Source organism: Neofelis nebulosa, chromosome 12 (genome assembly GCF_028018385.1).
Source record: "Neofelis nebulosa isolate mNeoNeb1 chromosome 12, mNeoNeb1.pri, whole genome shotgun sequence".
Classification (NCBI taxonomy): domain Eukaryota; kingdom Metazoa; phylum Chordata; class Mammalia; order Carnivora; family Felidae; genus Neofelis; species Neofelis nebulosa.
Window position 1 is genome coordinate 12,274,998 of NC_080793.1, and position 21,464 is coordinate 12,296,461.

The following is a 21,464-nucleotide window of genomic DNA, read 5'->3' on the forward strand; positions in this document are numbered from 1 at the left end:
AAAGGGAAATTATCAATGATGCAGGAGAAAGGGGGACAAATGAAGGAACAAAGGGCATGTGAGCCAGTGGACACGGGGGAGCAGCTGGCCTTAAGGCAGCAGGGAGGACACTTCTTCCATTGTGTCCAGAGTGGAGGCAGACCACACGGGCTCAGATCGGGCTCAGATGCAGGTAGATCGGAAGACTTTGCAGTAGGGTGTGGAGAGAGTCAGGAGAGGCATTCGGAGAGCAGAACAGGAATGAAAGAGTCCCTTCAGGACTTACTGCATGTCCCAGTGAGGCCATCTCTTATCAACAGCCTCTCCCAACACCTGTCTGTGCCAGGCGCCAGGCAGAGGGGCTAGCAGATGACTTACCCGGTGCCCCTGCTGATGAGAAGTTCACAGTCTAAGAAGGAAGACAGACCAGTAAACTGACAACTTCAATACAATGTGCTATTAATGAAGACGTGTACAGAGCATTTTGAGAACAAAGAGGGAGTGAGTAACTCTGCCTGGAGGGGTCAGAAAAGGCTTCACAGAGGTGAAATTTAAATTAGGCTTCAAGGAGGAGGAGAACATTATCAGGTTGGCTAGAGGAGGAAGGTCGTTCAAGGTGGAAAGAACTCATGCAGCGCAGCGAAAACCTCAGAGATGAGAAAGATCTATTACTTCTTTTTTTGTACCACCTGCCTCTTCCCACCTCTCCCCTCCCCATTCCCGAGCTGTCGTCTCTCAGGCTTGCTTAGTTCAAGAGGAAATTTTTCTTTCTGGAAAGTTTAATAAACTTCCGTTCAGCCTGTACTGAGTCATGACAAAGGTGTGTTTCACACTTAAACAAACGTCTCAGATGTTATTTTTTGCACTTGAAGAACAAGCTATTTTTAAAGAAATCCAAACTCACTGGGACTCAGCACGGACGAGTTCTGTGACCTGTTTTTAAGAAGTGAGCTTTGGAAAGGAACATAGTGACCAGCTGTGGCAGAATCAGAGGACCTGGCAATTCTTTCCTTTAAATGTTTCAGTGAGCCAGTGAGTAGTTTCACCTTACTAAGTTGCTCATTTTATCTTGGCTATCTGGTCTTCTAGAAAGCTCTCAGGAAGCATGCAACAATTATCCAACAACAGAATGAGGGAAGATGAGGCCAGCACTCTCTCAGAGTGGCAGAGAAGACAGAGAGAAGGGGGTGGATTTGAGAGGGGTTTAAATGGTGCAGTGAACAAAGGGAAAGATATTTCCGCATGCCCCAGAAGGGTTGATATACCCATCTATGTAGCTGGCCTCCTCGTTGGATGGGCCATTAATTCCTTTCCTTCCCTCCCAGAGCATGCATCCCTTTCCCCCATTGAGTCTATGCCTCTGCTCCCTTGAATAGGGTCTGGTCTGTGACTACATTGACCAACTGAACACAGGGGAAGTGACTCTGGGCCAGTCCCACAACTAATCTTTAATAGTTTTTAAGAGCTATTGCTGTGAGAAACCCAAGGTAGATGAAGAGGCTACATATGGGTAGTCCAGGTAACATTTCAGCTGCTCCCCGGCCAACAATCAGTGTCTGTTGCTAAGTACATGAGTGCGCCATCTTGGACATTGAGCCCATTGAGCCTTCAGATGAATCCAGCCCCGGCTGACATCTGAGTACAATTGTGTGAGTGACCCCAGGTGAGAACTACCCAGCTGAGCCCAGTCAACCTACAGGACCATGAGAGACAATAATAAATTGTGTTAAGCTGGTAAATTTTAGGGTGGTTTGTTACACAGAAAGAGCTAACCAGAATATCATATATTTTCATCAATCTTTGCTAACACTAGGCACTGTGCTAGGCACTTTTCATTTTACTGCTCACGACAACTTGGAATTAAGTATTATTATACTCCTTTTGGAACATGAAACGATGCTCAGAGATGTTTCAGAACTGACCACATACCACTCTAGCACGTGTCCCATAGGTGCTACAGCTGGACACTTTCCTATTATATACATCATTTCATTTCTCTCAACCCAGCCCCTCCTCTCGAGCACTTCGGCTCAGAGAGGGGTGCTAGACTGCCCAAGCTTTCAGCCCGAAATGCCTGCACTGCCTTTGTCCACTTGGTTGCAATGGAAAAATCTTGGATCTTTAGAGTCAGGAGACCTGGAGCTGAGTCCCAGCTCTGCCACTCAGTTGCCGTTTTATTTTTGGCAAATCACTTCCCCTCCCTGGGCTTTCATTTCCTTTTCTGAGAATAAGGTGATTGGGGTAGAATTGGGTTGTTTCTAAAGCCCGAGTAATATATTAATTCCTCCATGTAAAAAACTTTTCTTATAAAAATTTCCAAACATACCCAGATGCAGATAGCACAGTGAACTTTCATGTGCCCTTTATCTAGTTTTGATAAATCATTTCCATTTTGCCATACTGTATTTAATTTTTGTCCCCACCTTCCCCCCCCCCCCCTTACTAGAACATGGCATATCTAAATTAGGGTTGCCAGACTTAGTAAATGACAATACAGGACACTCAGTTAAATTGGATAACAGCAAATAATTTTTTAGTATAAGTATGTTTTGTGCAACATTGTATTTTATCTTGCAGCCCTACCTTAAATGCTTCAGTTTGCAGTTTTAAAAAGGGAGATTTTATTATACAATTACAAGGTTCTGACGACACCTGATGATATCAACAATAATTCCTTAATAGCATTTAATATGTAGTACACATCTAAATTTTCATGTTTGTCTAGAAAACGTCTCTCACTGGTAGTTTGTTCAAAAGTAGATATATTTGGTATTTGTATTTACAAATTGTAGTTTGTATTTTGTTCCTAAAGCTCTTTAAAAAATATTTATATTTTATTATTTAAAAAAATTTTTTCAACATTTATTTATTTTTGAGAGACAGAGACAGAGCATGAGAGGGGGAAGGGCAGAGAGAGAGTGTGAGACACAGAATCTGAAGCAGGCTCCAGGCTCTGAGCCATCAGCACATAGCCCGATGCAGGGCTCGAACTCACAAATTGTGAGATCATGATCTGAGCCGAAGTTGGACACTTAACTGACTGAGCCACCCGGGCACCCCGAAAAAGATTTTTATTTTTAAGTAATCTCTATATCCAACATGGGGCTCAAACTTACAACCTTGAGATCAAGAGTCACAGGCTCTACCACCTGAGCCAGTCAGGCATTCCTGGTTGTTAAAACTCTTAAAGTCAGTTGTGATCTAGAACAATCCCTTCTTCCTCCCCTCCCTACTGCCAGCTTTTCTTTTTTCATGTTATTGATTTATTGAAGTAATTGGGCCACTTGTCTTGTAGATTACATGTTCTGAATTTAGCCAATTGCTTCTTTATAGTGTGTCATTTACTTGCTCCTCTAGCCCTTGGACTTCCTATAGATGGTAAGTTTGATTTAAAAGCTTCATCGCATTCAGTCTAACCTTTTTGGCCCAGATAGAGATGCTGTGTAGTTTAGAATGCATCTCACCTGGAGGCACAGAATGTACTTTCATGTAACTTTTAGTAATGCTAACATTTGTTAGTGGATTCAGGTAGTGACACCCTTATTTCTTCTTTGTCATGTTCCCTGTTAATCCTTGATGAAAATTTTACCATCTATTGATGACCATTGCCTAAATCAGGTATATTGTTAGGGTTTGCAAAATGACGATGATCTAATTTTAACATGCCTTCTGATTTATTAGCTGAAATTGTTTTGTATAGAACTTTTTCTTATCCTCTGGGGGTTGTTGATTACCTGAAATTTAGTTCATAATAAAAGGCAGAATAAATGCTCAACTTTTTTTAAAAACAGAACCCTCCAGTTTGTTTTTTGTTTTTTTTAATTTTTTTTTTTAACGTTTATTTATTTTTGAGACAGAGAGAGACAGAGCATGAACGGGGGAGGGTCAGAGAGAGGGAGACCCAGAATCTGAAACAGGCTCCAGGCTCTGAGCTGTCAGCACAGAGCCCGACGATGGGCTCGAACTCACGGACCGCAAGATCATGACCTGAGCCGAAGTCGGCCCCTTAACCGACTGAGCCACCCAGGCACCCCAGAACCCTCCAGTTTTTATGAAATTTCCAAGCAATGACGATATTACCAATTTAAATGATCATAAATTTTTTTTTTACTTCTCTGCTATTACATTTGTGTCACTTTTGTCCTAAACATTTTGAATCTTAACAACATTGATGTTGTTGCTAATATGTTTTATCCCATGATAGGCCTATTTTAAAGTAGCAGCACTAATATCATTACTAACAGTAAGACTATTGAGAAAAGTTTAAGATTCCTCCCCCCCACTTTATCCTTAGAATATATCTCATTAATGATATATGGTCAAAAATACTTTGTTTTAGGGTCAATTGGAGTGATTCTTTTTTCTTCTGTGGTCATGTTATCAACCTGATTATAAAGTCATGTCCATGTTTTGGCTTGTTTTTCATTTTAGGGCTTATTTAAAAATTTATATGATTTAATAATTTAAATATTTACATGAATCACTTATGTGATTTCAAAGTCAAAGGTATCTAAGAAGGCTCATTCAGAGAAGCCTCACTTCCAATCTTTTCTCTTCCACTCTGTTCATTTTCTCCCCTATAGAAACCCCCCCCCCCTTTTTAAATGTTTGTTTATTTTCAGGAGAGAGAGAGAGAGAGAGAGAGAGAGAGAGAGAGAGTGCAAGTAGGGGAGGGACAGAAAGAGAGTAGGAGACACAGAATCTGAATCAGGCTCCAGGCTCTGAGCTGTCAGCACAGAGCCCAACACAGGGCTTGAATTCATGAACTGTGAGATCATGACCAGAGCCAAAGTTGGCTGCTTAACCAACTGGGCCACCCAGGTGCCCATCCTATAGAAACCCTTTTAAAGCTTTCTCCACCCCAGCGTTTGGCATTTGGGCTGATGTCATATTGGGCATATTTGGGAGCATATTGACATTTTGGGCTGACAATCCTTTGTTAGGGGGGGTGATCCTGTGTATTGAGAGTATTTGGTAGCATCTCTGGTATGTACTTACTGGATGCCAGTTGTTGTAACTAAAAATATCTCTAGACATTGCTAACGTGTGTGTGTGTGGGGGGGGGACAACATTACACCTACTTGAGAATCACCATTGAAAAATTTTTTGATGTTTATTTTATTTTTGAGAAGTGGGGGAGGGGCCGAGAGAGAGGGAGACACAGAATCCGAAGCAGGCTCCAGCCTCTGAGCCGTCAGCACAGAGCCTGACGCGGGGCTCGAACCCATGAACTGTGAGATAATGACCTGAGTTGAAGTCAGACGCTTAATCAACTGAGCCACCCAGGTGCCCCAAGAATCACCATTTTAAAGGAGACAGTTTCTTGCTGGCTTGAAAATTTGACCTCTGATCTAAGATATCTGCATTTAACATTAAAGTTGTCACTTTAGACAATCACTTTTACACCAACAGGGGCACTAAATTTGGGGTACCAGGAATCATTTACAAGGTGACTGTCACAGTGCTCCAGAATATGCTTATTTTTTTGTTTTTTGTAGATTGTAATTGAAACTGAGACATACATTTAGAAACCTCTCCTATAACTTGTGGCCCCTGAAAATGTGTCCACCTAGAGATCCAGACACCTCCGTATTTTCCCTGCTTTGCAAAACCCTGGGGCTAGGTGATTTCTTAGGGCTTTCCCGCTGCCTGAAAGCTTTCGTATTCTAAAAGTCCAGAAGCTTGCTTTTCAAACTGGGGTGGACAGGATACTGAGAGCACCGGGTTGAATCCTAGGTCTCTAACTTATCAACTCTGTGATGTAGTGCCAGTGACTTACCTTCTTGGAGCCTTAGTCTCGCCAATGATAAATTAAGAGGAAAATTGTACCTACTTGATAGGATTGTTGTGAGGATTAAAGACATAATGCATGTTAAATGCTTAATATACTTACTGCCTGGCATATAATAAGTGCTTAATAAATGTTGGCTGTTAGTATAATTACCACCAGGGCTAGGTGGTGGTGTGCCAGGAAATACTCAGAGCCACAGGATAGATCAGGAGCATCTTCATGGAGTGTAAATTTCTACTTGAAGAGTTGGAAAAAGAGGGTTTGAATTTTTTTCCTAAAGAGAAGTAATCAGAAACATTATTTTCATGTTAAAACAAACATGGGAATAAGAGGTAAAATTTACATGGATTTTAAAGATAAAACATGAGACTTCATGAGGTGCCTGGATGGCTCAGTCGGTTACACGTCTGACTTTGGCTCAGGTCATGATCTCGCAGTTCATGAGTTTGAGCCCCACAATGGGCTCTGTGCTGACAGCTCAGAGCTAGATCCTGCTTAGGATTCTGTGTGTCTCCCTCCCTCTCTCTCTGCCCCTCCCCACTCATGCTCTCTCCCTCTCTCTATCTCAAAAATAAAAAATAAACATTAAAAAAAATTTTAATAAAGATAAAACATGAGACTTCAAAGAAATTTTGTACTTGAGCCTGATGAATTTGGGCTTCATCCCCAGACCTTAGGGAGTCTGTCTCCATCTCCCCTGCTGTGAGACAGCTTTGGTGGGAGCGTTTCAGCAGTAGCTCTGGGCTGTTTTGCATCTTTGACTGATAAAAGTATCAGGGATATTGGAAGAAATTCTGTAAGAAGCCAGGACTTCCTGACCAGGAATCCTTGCTACTTTCTTGTCTTCTTTGGGGTTTGTTCCCTGAGGAAGGGGAATGGGAAAATTTGCTGGGTAGTCATTCAATAAATATTTATTAAGTAACTACTATATGCCTGGCACATTCTAAAGCATGCAAATGGAATAAATCAAACAGTCTGCCCACATGAAACCTTCAGTCTACTGATCATTCAATATCAGTAGCTACCATAGTCTTGATAAGGGAATTGAAAAGGAGAACTGTAGGGGGGAATGGGTTTGAGGTTTAGGGGAAAGACCTGGCTGTTATGAACAGTCAAGTAGCATCTGAGACTTCCAAATAGAGACCCTGAGTCCGAGTAAGCTGTTGAATGAGAGTCTAGAGCCATCATTCTCACATTGGGCTTTTAGACAATTGTGGTGGAGTCTAAATGGGTAGTCATAATGGCATTTACCAGGGGGAAGCCAGGAATGCCAAATGTCCTGTACTGCATGGACAGTATCGTATGGCTTTTGAATGTTGCACTGGACATTTATGTAGGTGAAAGTCCTATATGCAATGATCTGAGCCTAACAACTAACTCCATCTTTCACATAGAGACCAAGTACATTCTAGTGTGATTTTAATATTCCAGGGAGGTGGGGCACCTAGGTGGCTCAGTCCGTTTCTACTCAGGTCATGATTTCCTGATTCATAAGTTTGAGCCCCGTGCCAGGCTCTGTGCTGACAGCCCAGGGCCCAGAGTTTGCTTCGGATTCTGTGTGTCTCTCTCTCTCTGCCCCTCCCCTGCTTGTACTCTGTATCTCTCTCTCTCTCAAAAATAAAATAAAACATTAAAAAATTAAAAAAAATATTCCATGGAGGCAAATACCATGTAAAATGAATGAAGATTATACCTTGGTGTGCTCAGACTCTACCAAGAGTTATTCACTGTTTCTTTTAATTTTTTTAATGTTTATTTATTTTTGTGACAGAGAAAGAGAGAGAGAGAGAGAGAGAGAGAGAGAGAGAGCGAGCGCAGGAGTGGGGGAGGGACAAAGAGAAAGGGAGACACAGAATCCAAAGCAGGCTCCAGGCTCTGAACTGTCACTGCAGAGCCTGATGCAGGGCTCAAACTCACGAACCATGAGATCATGACCTGAGATGAAGTTGGAAGCTTAACTGACTAAGCCACCCAGGTGCCCCTTATTCACCATTTCTAAAAATCATGTCAGCGACAGCAATTCTGCTGTGGTCTTCAAGTCTTCAATTGGCATCTGTAGCTATTGATTTTGGGGGCCATGCTTCTCAACTGTAAGGTGTATGTGATCACCTGGGAATCTTGTTTCCCACTCCTTCCCTCCCCTTTCATCCTCCCTTAGAATAGAAAAGATATTTGGGCAACAAGATCTAAAGAATCAGAAGGAAGGGAGAGGCTGACATAACAGAGGGGGTGGATTAAAGAATGAAGTTCTTTAGAGGGTGGGAAAGAAGAGCATCCAGGCCCAGGAAAAGGACCTGGTCTTTGGTGAGAGGAGTTGGTTTTTGTAAAAGTGGGGAAGGAGAGAATGACTGGAGGTGTGTGGGTAGATTTAGAACCATGGCAGCAAGAAGTTGAAGGATGTAACATTCCCTATGTCCCACCCCTCAGCCACAACATGACTAGCCACCTTTCTGTCTTCAGCTTCTCTCTGTAGAGCTGGCCTGTGGTAGGGAGAGGCAGAGGGAAATCGGACTGACCTCTCTATCTCCCAGGGCAAGTGCTTTGGTAAATAATATACAAGTAAGGTATTATTACTATTACTACTATACTATTGTTATTTTTTTTCCTTTAGATCAGCACTAACCAATAGGACTTTCTGCAATGATGGAAATATTTTATTTATTTATTTATTTATTTAGTAATTAAATTATTTAAAAAAAGATTTTAGTTTTAAGTAATCTCTCCACCCAACAGGGGGCTCGAACTTACAACCCCAAGATCAAGAGTTGCATGCTCTACTGACTGAGGCAGCTGGGCACCCCAGAAATGTTTTACATCAGTGCTGTTCAATATGGTAGCCACTAGCCACATGGAGCTATGGAACACTTAAAACACGCCTAATGCAACTGAGGAAATAAATTTTAAATTAAATTAAATTATTTGATGTAATCCCCTCCCCTCAACGTGGGGCTTATGACCCTGAGATCAAGAGTCACATGCTGTACTGACTGAGCCATCCAGGCACCCCTATTTAATTTTAATTTATTTAAATTAATTAATTAATGTTTATTCATTTTTGAGAGAGAGCAAGCATGAGCAGGTGAGAGTGGCAGAGAGAGAGGGAGACACAGAACTTGAAGCAGGCTCCAGGCTCTGAGCTGTCAGCACAGAGCCTGACATGGGGCTTGAACCCACGAACGGTGAGATCATGACCTGAGCCGAAGTCAGACGCTTAACCGACTGGGCCACTCAGGTGCCCCTTAATTTATTTAAATTTAAATAGCCACATGTGGCTAGTGTCTGTTGCATCAGAGAGTCCAGTGTTGTGTGTTTTCTGCCTGTATCTCCGTGTGGTTCTTCAAAGATGAGCCCCGTCTATAGAGGGCAGTGTCATTTGTGGCCCAGAACACTGGGTTAGGAGTCACACCAGAGTTCAATTTCAGCTGTGCCCTTGGTGACTCTGGGTAGTTCACTTCCTTATCTGGGCTCAATATCTTCTGTTCTCTTCAGGGGGTGCAGCGAGTGGATCAATAGAGCTAAGGGTGTAAACTGTGAAGGGCTACACATTGTTCATACAGGGGCCGATCCACATCCCTTTACCAAGAATGACAGAGTGCTGTGCCAAGGGTGTCTTCCCGAGATGCCTCTTCAGAAACCCTTTGAGAACCAGATCTGTCCCCCTCTGTTGGCTGTTCCCTTCTCTGTGGGGCCCTTCAATGTTATTTGATTAATGTACATTGGCCTCTAGCCCCACAGGGGTAGGGCAGTGTAGCTGTTTTCTTGCTTTTATATCTCTAGGGACTAGCACATACTAGGTTCTCAGTAAATATTTGTGCAATGAATGGATGAAACAAGTGCTAGTATCTGAACTTAGGTGTGATTTAAAAGCTCACCGAATTCTGTAAGTTTACAATATCTAATATTTTACCTTTTTTATAGCAGTGGAAATATTGGAAAATAACCAAATACCCAACATAGGGGGCTGGTTTAATTAAATGATTCTTTAAAAACTTTTTTTTAATGTTTGTTTATTTTTGAGAGAGAGACACACACACAGAGAGAGAGAGAACAAGTGGGGGAGGGGCAGAGATCGAGGGAGACACAGAATCTGAAGCAGTAATCTGAAGCAGGTTCTGTGTGTCAGCACAGAACCTGATGCGGGGCTCAAACACATGAACCATGAGATCATGACCTGAGCTGAAATCGGACATTTAACTGACTGGGCCTCCCAGGTGCCCCTAATTACATGATTCTTAAGATGTGTTATGCCAGAGAGTATTCAATGCCACAATAAATGGTGTATTTACTTTATATTGTTTAATGAAAAAAAAAACTGAAGGTATACTATAATTTTACTTTGTAAAAGTTATATATTTATATGCATAGGACAAGTTTGGAACTATATATATATGAACAATGATTACTATCACTGGGTGGGATTAAGAGGTGAAACACTTATTTTTCTTTCTTTCTTCCTTCTTTGTTTTTGAGAGAGAGATAGCTCAAGTAGGGGAGGGGGAGGGATAGAGAGAGAGGGAGAGAGAAAATCTCAAGCAGTCTCCACACCCAGTGTGAAGCCTGACGGTGGGGCTCAATCTCATGACGGTGAGATCGTGACCTGAGCCAAAATAAAGACCTGGATACTCAACTGACTGAGCCACCCAGGTGCCCCTTATTTTTCTTTCTAAAACATCTATTCGATTTAAAAAATGTATCTAATATTTCCAAAAAAAAAGCAAAAATGTAGAGACAGTAGATCAATGGTTGCCTGTGGCTGGGAGTGGGAACGGGATTAACAGTAAATGAGTCTGAGGGATTTTATGGAGAATCTGTAAATGTTCTACAACTGATTTGATTTGCATCACTTGGTAACATTACTAAAAATCCTTGATCTGTGCACTTGAAATGCATGAATTTTTATATGTAAATATGCCTCAATAACATTAAAAAGTCTTTCTTGGGGCGCCTGGGTGGCGCAGTCGGTTGGGCGTCCGACTTCAGCCAGGTCACGATCTCGCGGTCCGTGGGTTCGAGCCCCACGTCAGGCTCTGGGCTGATGGCTCAGAGCCTGGAGCCTGTTTCCGATTCTGTGTCTCCCTCTCTCTCTGCCCCTCCCCCGTTCATGCTCTGTCTCTCTCTGTCCCAAAAATAAATAAATGTTGGAAAAAAAAAATTAAAAAAAAAGTCTTTCTTTCTTTTATATATATTTACAGATATTCTTTTTTTTAAGTTTATTTATTTTGAGAGAAAGAGATGTGGCGGGGGTGCAGAGAGAGAGAAGGAGAGAGAGAATCACGAGCAGGCTCTGCACTGTCATTGCGAAGTCTGTTACAGGGCTTGAACTCATGAACTGTGAGATCATGACCTGAGTGAAAATCAGGAGTCGGACTCTTAACTGACCGAACCACCCAGGTGCCTCTATTTATATGTATCTTTAAAAAAATTAAAGCAACGCACAAGTATTTAAAGTGCTCTATTCCCACACCTAGCTCTACTTTCAAAGCATAACAGTAGTAGTTGGTGTTTAACCCTGTCTAGCCTTTTTTTCTACACAGAATCCAAGGATAACATACACATTATAGATACATATTTTTTGCAACTCTCTTCTCTCTCTAGACATACACTGTAGGGCACGATAAAGTTAACAGTAGCTGCTCTGGGATATGGGATTAGGGGTGGAGGGAGTCGAAAGGGGGTGGGAAGGGAGAGGCACACTTGAAAGTTTTAGTTTCTTTACTTTCCTGTCATTTGCATGTTTTTGGGTTTTTTTTGGTCAGGAATGTTTGGAGTTATCAACCCAATAAAGATATTGGAATAAGTGATACCATTGAATGCTTCATGCCATGCCGTCCACCTATTTAAAACAATTTAGAAATTAATCTAGTGCCAGGCACTATACTGAGTGCCTGAGATATACTGTCTCATTGAATCCTTATAACAATCCTACGAGGTATGCAATACTAAGGTCTCACTTGACAGATGAGTTAACTAAGACCTGGAGAGACTGATTCACCAAGGTCGCACAGCTAGTATGCACAGAACCCAGACCTGTATACCACAGCATCTCTTCTCCCTGAAGCAGATTCATGTTCTTCTTGGAAAGCCCAGCTTTAATGACCTCATTGCATGTGCATGTGTAGTCCTCCCTAGCCCACTCATGTCTTCAAGGTGCTTACAGTCTGGGGAGGTGACAGTCAAAACAATTACGATCTGGTGCTCTAAGATCTAAGAACCTCAAGGACTCTTTCAGGAGGGTAAAGAAAGGTGAGGGCGATTGGAGGTAGGGGCAGGTGTAGAAAGGGATTTGAGGCCTGGCTCAGGTGGCTCAGAAGTGTTACAGATTCTGGTAACTACAGTGTTGAAGTTCAGTGTGGCTGGAGGGTTACGGTGGCCTGAAGGAGGGGCAAAGGTAAGGACAAGAACCTTGAAACTTAAGGCCAGATCACCAAACTTTTTAAGTTGACTTAGAGTATTCATATTTTATTCCGTGAATGACGCAGAGCTGTTAAAATATTTGAATCTGGCGTGTTAGAAAGGGGCCCAGAAGGAGCTGTTGTGGGGGATCCCTCCTGGACTCCCAGCTCTCCAAATCCTGTTGCTGGGTGGTCAGGTCATTTCTACCCGAGGCTGGGAACTCCTTTGGGGCAAGGACCTTGTGTCATTCACCTGTGCATCTTATCCAGCACAGCACCTGGTATGCAGCAGGGGCTCAGTAAGGGGCTGAACTGGCTGGCAGAATGCTGTACCAAGAAAGTGCCCACGCGTGATTCTGTAAAATAAAAAAAACAAAACTTCATTTCTTCCCTAGCATTGCCCAGGTAGGTGTCCAGCCAGTCTGACCCAACTATAAGGAGGTCAGAGAGGTCCTGGCCTCAAACTCAATTCCAGGTAGGTCCACTGGGGTGGGAAAAGGAGAGGTGGTTGCTAAGCTGCAACTTCTGTTCAGTACCTGCTATGTGGTGGGAGAATTCACACCTATTGTCTTTTTCCATGTCTCCAACAGCTCCTAAATCGGAATTATTGACCTAGTTTCCCTTACCATAACACGGACTATCAGAATGGTTCTCTAATTTGGTCAAGGTCACACAGCCGGTAAGTGTAGGAGGGGCGGAGGCTGGGAGAGAATCTTTTAAGTCAAAGCCCACTGGCCTCTCCGTCCTTCACCTGGGGAGGCGTAGCGGAGCCTACTCGGCGGCATAGCCTTTGGGTTTGGGGGGCATTCCGCGCCGGGGCGCAGGGCCGAAGAGGCCCGCTTGCCGCGGCATCCGGGAGCCGCTCCCAGATTCGGAAGTTACGAAGTTTCCGTGGATTTCGCTTGCCTCCCTGCGCAGCTCGTCCCCGCTCCGCAGCAGTTACGCCGCTAGCGCAGCAGGGCTCAGGTGCTGCAGCGGGCGGGGGCCTGGCGCCGGGAGAAAGGCGGGGACGCAGCTTACGTAAGCGTCCGCTCGCAGGTGCATGAGGCCTCCACCAGCGTGTGGTCCCTGCGCGCTCCCAGGTGCGCAGTTGGCGCAGGCGGCGGCGCGGCACGGCGCCGGCGGGCGCTGGCTGGCGCTCTCAGGTACGGCAGAGTGCGCGTGGAGGGGGCGCGCAGCGAGCGAAGGGGCGGGCTTTCCGTTCCCCAGCAGCCGCGGGGCCCGCCCCCCGGCTCGGCCAATGGGCGCGCTGGGCGGTGTCACGTGCTCGCCGCCGCCGCCGCCGCCGAAGCGGAGACCGGAGCCGCGAGCGCCACCAGGGCAGCAGCCGCCGCAGCCGCCGCCGCTGGGCAGAGGAGCCGGAGACGCGGGCGGACGAGGTGGCGGCGGCGGCGGAGCGGGAGCGGGGACCGGGCGCGGGCAGAGCGCGGCGGCGCGGGTAGGCTGCGGCGGCGGGGTAGGCGCCTGCGCGGCGGGCCGTCCCGGGCGGGCGGCGGTTAAGGCGGCGGTTGAGGCGGTTGGCGGAGCCGGCCCGGGCCCCGCATTGTTTGTTGTGCGTCCTTAGCAGCGGCGGCGGCGGCCGCGGCGGCCCGGGCGGAGAGCCGGGAGCAATCCTGGCCCCCGTGGCTCCGGCATTGTGGCCGCCGCTGCGGTGCCCCGGTCGCTTCGGGCAAGGGCAGCGGGCAGCCTTCCTCACCTTCGTGGGGACGGGGTCCCGGCCCCGAGCGAGGGGAGGGCGTGGGCAGTGTGGGGGGACCCGGCGCCGGGGGTCTGGGTAGGATGGAGGGCCAGGGGCTCCGGGCAGGTGTTGGAGGACGTTGCGGGCAGGGGCAGGGAGCGAGGCTTCGGGGGGCTGGTGGAGGGTGTGGGCAGACTTGGGGGGAGAATGAAGGGTGGAGGGATCCGGCCCAACGGGGCTGGAGGGCCTTCGGGCAGGTCCGGGGGCCCACTGGGGCCAGGGCGAGTGCGAGAGGGATGGAGGACATTGAGGCGTGTGGGGGGCAGTCTCTGGGGGGTTTGGGAGGGTGTGAGGGAGGCCTTGGAGACGGTAGGGGCGAGTGTGATGGGCATAGAAGGAGAAGATTAGGGACTCGAGGGAGGAGTAGAAGAAGCGGATGTCCCGGTTGGGGCTGCGTGTGAGGGGCAGGAAGAGGGGGCAGACAGAAGGAAGGCCACCGGACAAATGTGAAGAGAAATGTGGAGGAAGGTGTCCAGGTAGGGGCTAGTGTGGTGGGGGAGAGAGGGACCGGAGGTGTCTAGGGAACTCTGGAGTGATGGTGAGGGAAATGGAGGTTTCCAGGCAGGAGGTGTGTGTGAGGGAAGGCCCAGAGGCTTCTGGAGACCTGTGAGGGATGTGAGGACTGTATCTGGCCAGCAGGTGTGTAGGGGAGACAGGAAGGAGGCAGGAGAGTGTTGAGGCTGGACAGGTGGGCCATGTGAAGGAAGGGCATGTTAGAGGAGAAGGCAGGTGTTAGTGTTGCTCTGGGGAGATCAGTATGGGGGGGGAAGGAGGAAGGCGATTGGAACAGGGCCAGAGTTTGAGAGAAGTGAGGACACTAGAGTAGGGTGATGGGCAGTGACAGGAGATGTCTGGACAGGAGGTGTGCAGGGTATTTAGCGGGTAGCAGGAGGAGTGAAATGGAGGGTGTTCTTGTGGGAAGTATAGATGTAGGTGGGGGAGCAGAAAGAGGAAACTTTGGGGTTGGACATCAGAGCGGACAAGTGGAGTGGGGTATGTGTGAGGTAGAGGGCCAGAGGTGTGAGGGGTGAGGGGAATGTTCTTGGAGTGGCTGCTGAGGTACGAAAACAGATGGAAGGAAATGTTTTGGGGGCAGGAAGTGTGGAGGGAAGTTGGGGAGGAGGGGGTGGTACGAGTGTGAAGGGAAATCAGTAGAGGGAGGTGGTAGGGGATGGGTTGGGAGGGGAGGGATGCAGGTCTAGAGTACAGTATGTAGAGAGAGGGAAGTGTGGCTTGGGGGTGCTAGATTTTGTCTGGTAGAAGGGGTTAGGCAGGGAAGAGAGGAAAGAAAGGCGGGGAAGACAGGATATTTTTGGATAGAGGATGTAGAAGAATGCATAGTGTCTATAATGGGGTAAAAGAAGAGCAAGGTAGGGAGGTGTGTGAATGTGTCTGTGACTAGAAAGGGGTAGGTTCTGTATGGTATTGGAGTGGTGGTAATGGAAGCAGATTACCTAGGTTTAGGGGCAGGAAATAGACTATTCAGGTTGGAGGGAGTTAGGAAAACAGGTTGCTTAAAAGAGAATGAAGGAACAGGATGCTGAAAAGTGAGAGATTGGAACACTTTGAGTCTTGAGAAATTAAGAGAGCCAAAAATTTTAGGTCACTGGAAATATAAGAAAAGGCAGAGTGCAGAAGTTGGAAAAACAAAAAGCAAAACAAAAGAGAGGGAATTACATTCTAGGCATGGAACTGAAGTGTGTGTGTGTGTGTGTGTGTGTGTGTGTGTGTGTGTGTGTGTGTATGTGTATGTGTGTATGTATCCTGGAATGATATTAATGAAAAATGGAGGACATTAAGCCCTTGTACCATACCTGAAAGTTCATGCCTCTAGGATCAGAGAGATCAAGAAACCCGATTTTAGTTCCAGAACTCTGTGAATGGGGAAAGGATAAGGGAGAGCCCAGTAGTACACACTCCCAAGTTTGGAGGAGGTGTGTGGTGGGATATTGTCCTAGCACATTGGCCTGACAAGTGGGCAAGTAGAAGAGCCATCCAGGGTTGTTTGGAATGTACCACAAGTGAATAGAAATAGGATTGTAGCAGGTGCAGGGCAGATGTCTTTGTGAAGATACTGCAAGAGAGCAGGGCCCGGTGTCAGTAGCCTTTGAAGGCTATGTATCAGGGAGGAAGGGATACCTTGGTGCAGTGTCTCAGCTTCCCTGGTGCTTTCTGGGTAATGGGGCAGTTTTCAGGCTTTGAGTGATGTAATATCTGAGTCCCATGCTAGAGGCAGACAGAGGTAATGTACATTCAGCTCCTAAAAGTGGCAGCAATGGAGCTCTGAGATTCTTTAACTCCCTTTCAGGGTGCAAAGAGCTGATCCTGGTTTGTCGACTTTTTCTCCCAAATAGTTGAAGAAAAATTTAGTTGGAGGCTGTTGGATTTTCTGGTATTTTGATTTGAGTTAGGGAGTATATTGTTAGCTTTATTGAGGAAAGACTTTTGGGTTGTGTGGACATAAAGCCAATCAGCTTGCCAAACACATAGGAAATAACCTTCAGGGGTTTGAGCACAGATATTTCAGTGCAGGTCTCATTCAGTGTTCTGTGGCTTGTGTTAGATTCTTTGGGATTTGGAAGGATTAAGGAAACTACTTTGAGACTGCCTTAGTAAGCAGGGTTTTCTAGAATCTTGAAAAACGATTTCCCTTTTGACAGTAGAAAATTCAGTCCTGTCAGATTTTGCAAAAAAATAAATTATTTCATCATGTTGCAGAAATAACTTCAATTATCGCTTTGAGAGCTTCATGTAGTGTGTAATGTAGTACCTAGTATGGTTTCAAATAAAAGGGCTGCTTTGATACCTTGGGAAGCTTTCTGGGTTGATTAGTTTTCTCCGTTTGTCAATTTAGGAAGTATCTTTTTTTTTTTAATTTTTTTTTTTTTTCCAACGTTTTTTATTTATTTTTGGGACAGAGAGAGACAGAGCATGAACGGGGGAGGGGCAGAGAGAGGGAGACACAGAATTGGAAACAGGCTCCAGGCTCCGAGCTGTCAGCACAGAGCCCGACGCGGGGCTCGAACTCACGGACCGCGAGATCGTGACCTGGCTGAAGTCGGCCGCTTAACCGACTGCGCCACCCAGGCGCCCCAATTTAGGAAGTATCTTAATGCAGCCATTGTATGTTCAGATAAAAAGTTTGAGTGGAAATGGGAACCTTGCCTAAATATAATGAGGGCTGAACAGAATAACACATTTTAAGTAATCTGAATCTGTAAATATAAATATTTAAAAAATAAACTGGGAGCTAATCATTTTTAAACGTTTTTTTTTATTTATTTTTTTATTTTTTTTTGGGACAGAGAGAGACAGAGCATGAACGGGGGAGGGGCAGAGAGAGAGGGAGACACAGAATCGGAAACAGGCTCCAGGCTCCGAGCCATCAGGCCAGAGCCTGACGCGGGGCTCGAACTCACGGACCGCGAGATCGTGACCTGGCTGAAGTCGGACGCTTAACCGACTGCGCCACCCAGGCGCCCCAAAGCTAATCATTTTTAAAATCCAAGCTTGAAGTGCATCATGAAGGCAACAAAATAATGCTCTGAAGGCATTGCTATAAGATTTTATTTTTGGAGGGAAAGGTTTTTAAAGTATAATACACCTTTCATTGAAATTCTTTGCAGTATTTTGAGATTTGATTTTTGTATAGAATGTAATTATCAGGAACATGTTTGACCCCTTTGGCTCCCTGGCAGAGAATTTGAGGAGTAGGGTGTAAGATGAATAGAGTGACCTTTGAAAATTTTCTCCAATATGGCTATTGTTTCCTCCTTGTATTTTTTAAGTCCATCGTGTTAGTTCATTTTATTGATTTGGGGCAAGCAGTACTTTCTTGCTCTGAATACTCAATTCTGGAATAGTGTTCTGATTATATGTATTGTTCCGTGAAATTCTGTGGTTTGAGATACATTGTAGGCACTTGAAAATACTGTCCTAAGTTTATGAACCAAGGAAAGCAGGTTATTTAGACTTTGTAGGCTAAATAATTGGGTCTGGTTTTATTTTCGATGTTGACTTGCTGGACAAGATACTTAATCCCTTAGAGCTTGTTTTTCCTCCAGAAACCTGACTCTATCTACCTCCCATGAGAATTGAGATGGTTTATATAAAACAAGTTTAAGTCTTTCAGGAAGATTACAAGTATGAAAATACAGGGAATAGATGTTATTTCTTTGGTTCCTTTTTTCTTCTTAGCGTGGTCAAGTAATAATTGGTACTTAAGAATTTGGTGTTAGGCGGATTAATTTGTAGTGAGAAACTTGGATAGAGATGAAACTTCTGTGAATGTCAGAGATGTCTGCAAATTGAAATTTGTTCATTCTTGCTCTACTGTCTCTATCTTTCCTGGCTCATTTTTGCAGTTGAGTGTTGGTGCTGATTTGAATTCTTGCATATGAGCAGAAGATTGTGAGAGACATTCTGCGTTGTGGCTGTAGCCCGAGATTGCTTTTAAGCGCGAATTTTCCAGGGATGGAGCACTTCTGTCACTCAGTGAATTCACTTCCTAAATCAGGAATAATAAATACATTTTCCTAGGTATTTTGCAGGAAATCAGCTAATTCTAGGTGACTTGAACAGGAGAATAAAGCTATTCCTCTTCCAGTGGCATTAAGCCTTCTTTTGTTATTACTGTTTTTTGTACTTTTTAATTTATTTTGAGAGAGAGAGCGTTTGGGGAAGGGGCAGAGAGAGAGGGAGAGAGCAAGAGTATCCCAGGTAGGCTCCACACGGTCAGCAGAGAGCCCATCGTGGGCTCGAACTCACAAACCAACAGATCATGGACCTGAGCTGAAATCAGGAGTCCCACGCTTAACTGACTTAGCCACCCAGGTGCCCCATTAAACCTCATTTTTACGATTTATTGAATACTTGTTCCTTTTTCAAGTTTTAATTCTCAAATTATTACCTATTCTTTTGGCATTTCTGACAGGTTATATACACTGTTTGAGGAGGAATGATATTTAAATGCTTTAAAAATGTTTATTAGTTGGGTGCCTGGATGGCTCAGTTGGTTAAGTGTCTGACTTCGGCTCAGGTCATGATCTCACAGTTCGTGAGTTCAAGTCCCATGTCGGGCTCTGTGCTGACAGCTCAGAGCCTGGAGCCTGCTTCAGATTTTGTGTCTATGTCTCTCTCTGCCCCTCCGCGCTTGCGCTCTCCCTCCCTCCCTCCCTCCCTCCCTCCCTCCCTCCCTCTCCCTTCCTCAAAAATAAATGAATATTTAAAAAAATGTTTAGGGGCGCCTGGGTGGCGCAGTCGGTTAAGCGTCCGACTTCAGCCAGGTCACGATCTCGCGGTCCGTGAGTTCGAGCCCCGCGTCAGGCTCTGGGCTGATGGCTCGGAGCCTGGAGCCTGTCCGATTCTGTGTCTCCCTCTCTCTCTGCCCCTCCCCCGTTCATGCTCTGTCTCTCTCTGTCCCAAAAATAAATAAAAAACGTTGAAAAAAAAATTTTTTAAAAATGTTTATTAGTTGTAAAAAGTCTTCAAAATGCTGGTTGTGATTGACATTACAAAAATGTAAATAGTAAGTTGCTTTTTAGACCTTAATTTAGTTGGGCTTGGTAATTCCCAGTCCCGATAATAGTCTTTCTGTGCTAGCTGACTTTCTTTTCTTTTCTTTTCTCTTTTTTTTTTTTGAGGCGCAGAGGGAGAGGGAGAGAACCTTAAGCAGGCTAGCGCAGAGCCCAATGCAGGGCTTGATCTCATGACTGTGAGATCATGACCTGGGCCAAAATCAAAGTCAGATGCTCAACCAACTGAGCCACCCAGGCGCTCTGATCTATTTTTTTTTTTTTTTTTTTTTTGAGATTTTATTCGTAAGTAATCTCCACATCTAATGTGGGGGGGTCAAACCCATAACCGCAATCAAGAGTCCCATACTCCACCAGCTGAGCCAGCCAGGTGCCCTGCTGATCTGTTCTTTACTCTCTTATATAAGGTTTAGACCCCTCCCCGTTACCCATCTTACTGCTCTTTGTTTTCATTTGTTTTGCATAGTTCCTTTCATTGGAAAATTAGTTGTTTTTAAAAATTTGTTCAACTGTGGAAAATCTGTTTCTGACAGGTAATTATGAGAGGCTTCATAATCCAGTCTAATTTTAGAAAACTTTATTGAGAAATGTAAGTTAAATTTATGTCAGTTAAAACAGAAAAGAGTAAAGTAATGAGGCCAAATTAGTGATGATATAAATATTTAAATGGTTTGAGCCTGAAAGATCTGCAAGTCTGTAACTTTTAGGTCTTGCATTGAATAGTGAGGTAACCACATGACCTGGATTGTCACTTTCATGCCTAATCTAACGTAGATCTTGTTTGAAGGGTCCTTGAAGTACATCTTTTTTGAGGAGTATGGTGTTTGTGTCACAAGACATTCCATATATGTGTGTTGCTGTGTGAATGAATGCCATCCTAAATTTTAGTTATTCGATACTAAAATTCTCTTAACTTATGACATAGCTAACACTGTGTAGAACATCTGCTTTCTTTAGTTAACTTTAGCACAACTTGAAGGGTTATAGTTAAAATCACAGGCTTGCATTGTGTGACTTCATGGTTCATTTCCACTTAAAGAGTGAGAATTCTGCAGCATGTTGTGTAATAAATTCTGAGGCGTTTCTGGGTCATGGATAAGGTGTAGTTTCTTAATGCACCTGCAGAATTTCCTGTTCTTTGCAGTTTTCCAGGTACCAGGACTTTACACAATATCCTATCGGGTAGATCAGCGTTTTGCTTATAAATTGAATTTAACCGTATTAATACAATTGGCATAAAGCGAATAGTAATTGTCCTAAAGACTGTCTAGATTTCTTTTTTTAATTATGCTTACCTGTTCTACCAGTTTAATTCAGCAAACATGCATTGACTTTAGGCTCAAAGGCGTGTTTTGTGCCAGACCGAAGATTTTTTAGTAGGGCCTCATAATACTCTTTTGAGTAAAGAATAGATCCTTCCCTAGGTAGATTGACCCTTAATGTGAAAATGGGGTCTGTGTCTTTGGTTACCAGTGTTCAGTTGGCATAACTGAAAATCAGTGTACTTTAAAAGACAGATGGGTAGTGACCTGATAAAGAGATGATTTGTTTCTAACAGTTAAAATGGAGGCAGTTTATTCTTAAGGTGTTTATAACTCCAAGTAAATCTAAAAGTCCTCAAACATTGGATCTAATCACAGGCTTTTGTGTGACTTAGACAACCTACATTTTAACCTAATGAAGTACAGGGTAATGGGTAGCTCTTGACTTAACTCTGGAAAATTCAGTTTTAGTTAGCAAAGCTAGTGAACCAGAGGGTAAAGGTGTTACAATTTTAATAACGTAGGTTAGTGGCTGCAGAGAGTAACATCTGGAGCCCTTGGTATGCATATTTTCAGTTGTTTTTGAAGTAAGCTGTAAATAGGCTTTTAATGTCAAGGTTAGTATGGAAGAACAGGTATGAAACATATTAGTGATGAGGTGCTGTCTTGGGGCACGTGCGTGGCTCGGTCAGCTGAGCATCAGACTCTTGATTTTAGCTCAAGTCATAATCCATGGTTGTGGGATTGAGCCCCGTGTTGGGCTCTTTA

The 21,464-nt window shown here is 44.6% G+C and overlaps 1 protein-coding gene across 11 annotated transcripts in view; it reads left to right on the forward strand.

Moving 5' to 3' along the window:
* The first annotated feature begins 13,461 nt into the window (after positions 1-13,461).
* STRBP (spermatid perinuclear RNA binding protein) overlaps positions 13,462-21,464 on the forward strand; it is a 152,220-nt gene continuing 144,217 nt past the window's right edge. For 6 of the 11 annotated variants that reach the window (XR_009251419.1, XR_009251420.1, XR_009251418.1 and 3 more), the window contains exon 1: positions 13,471-13,600. The gene's annotated coding sequence lies outside the window, so the exon portion shown is untranslated. Of the gene's footprint in view, positions 13,619-21,464 lie in introns of all 11 variants that reach the window. The other 5 variants (XM_058694209.1, XM_058694207.1, XM_058694208.1 and 2 more) reach the window with 3 other exon arrangements.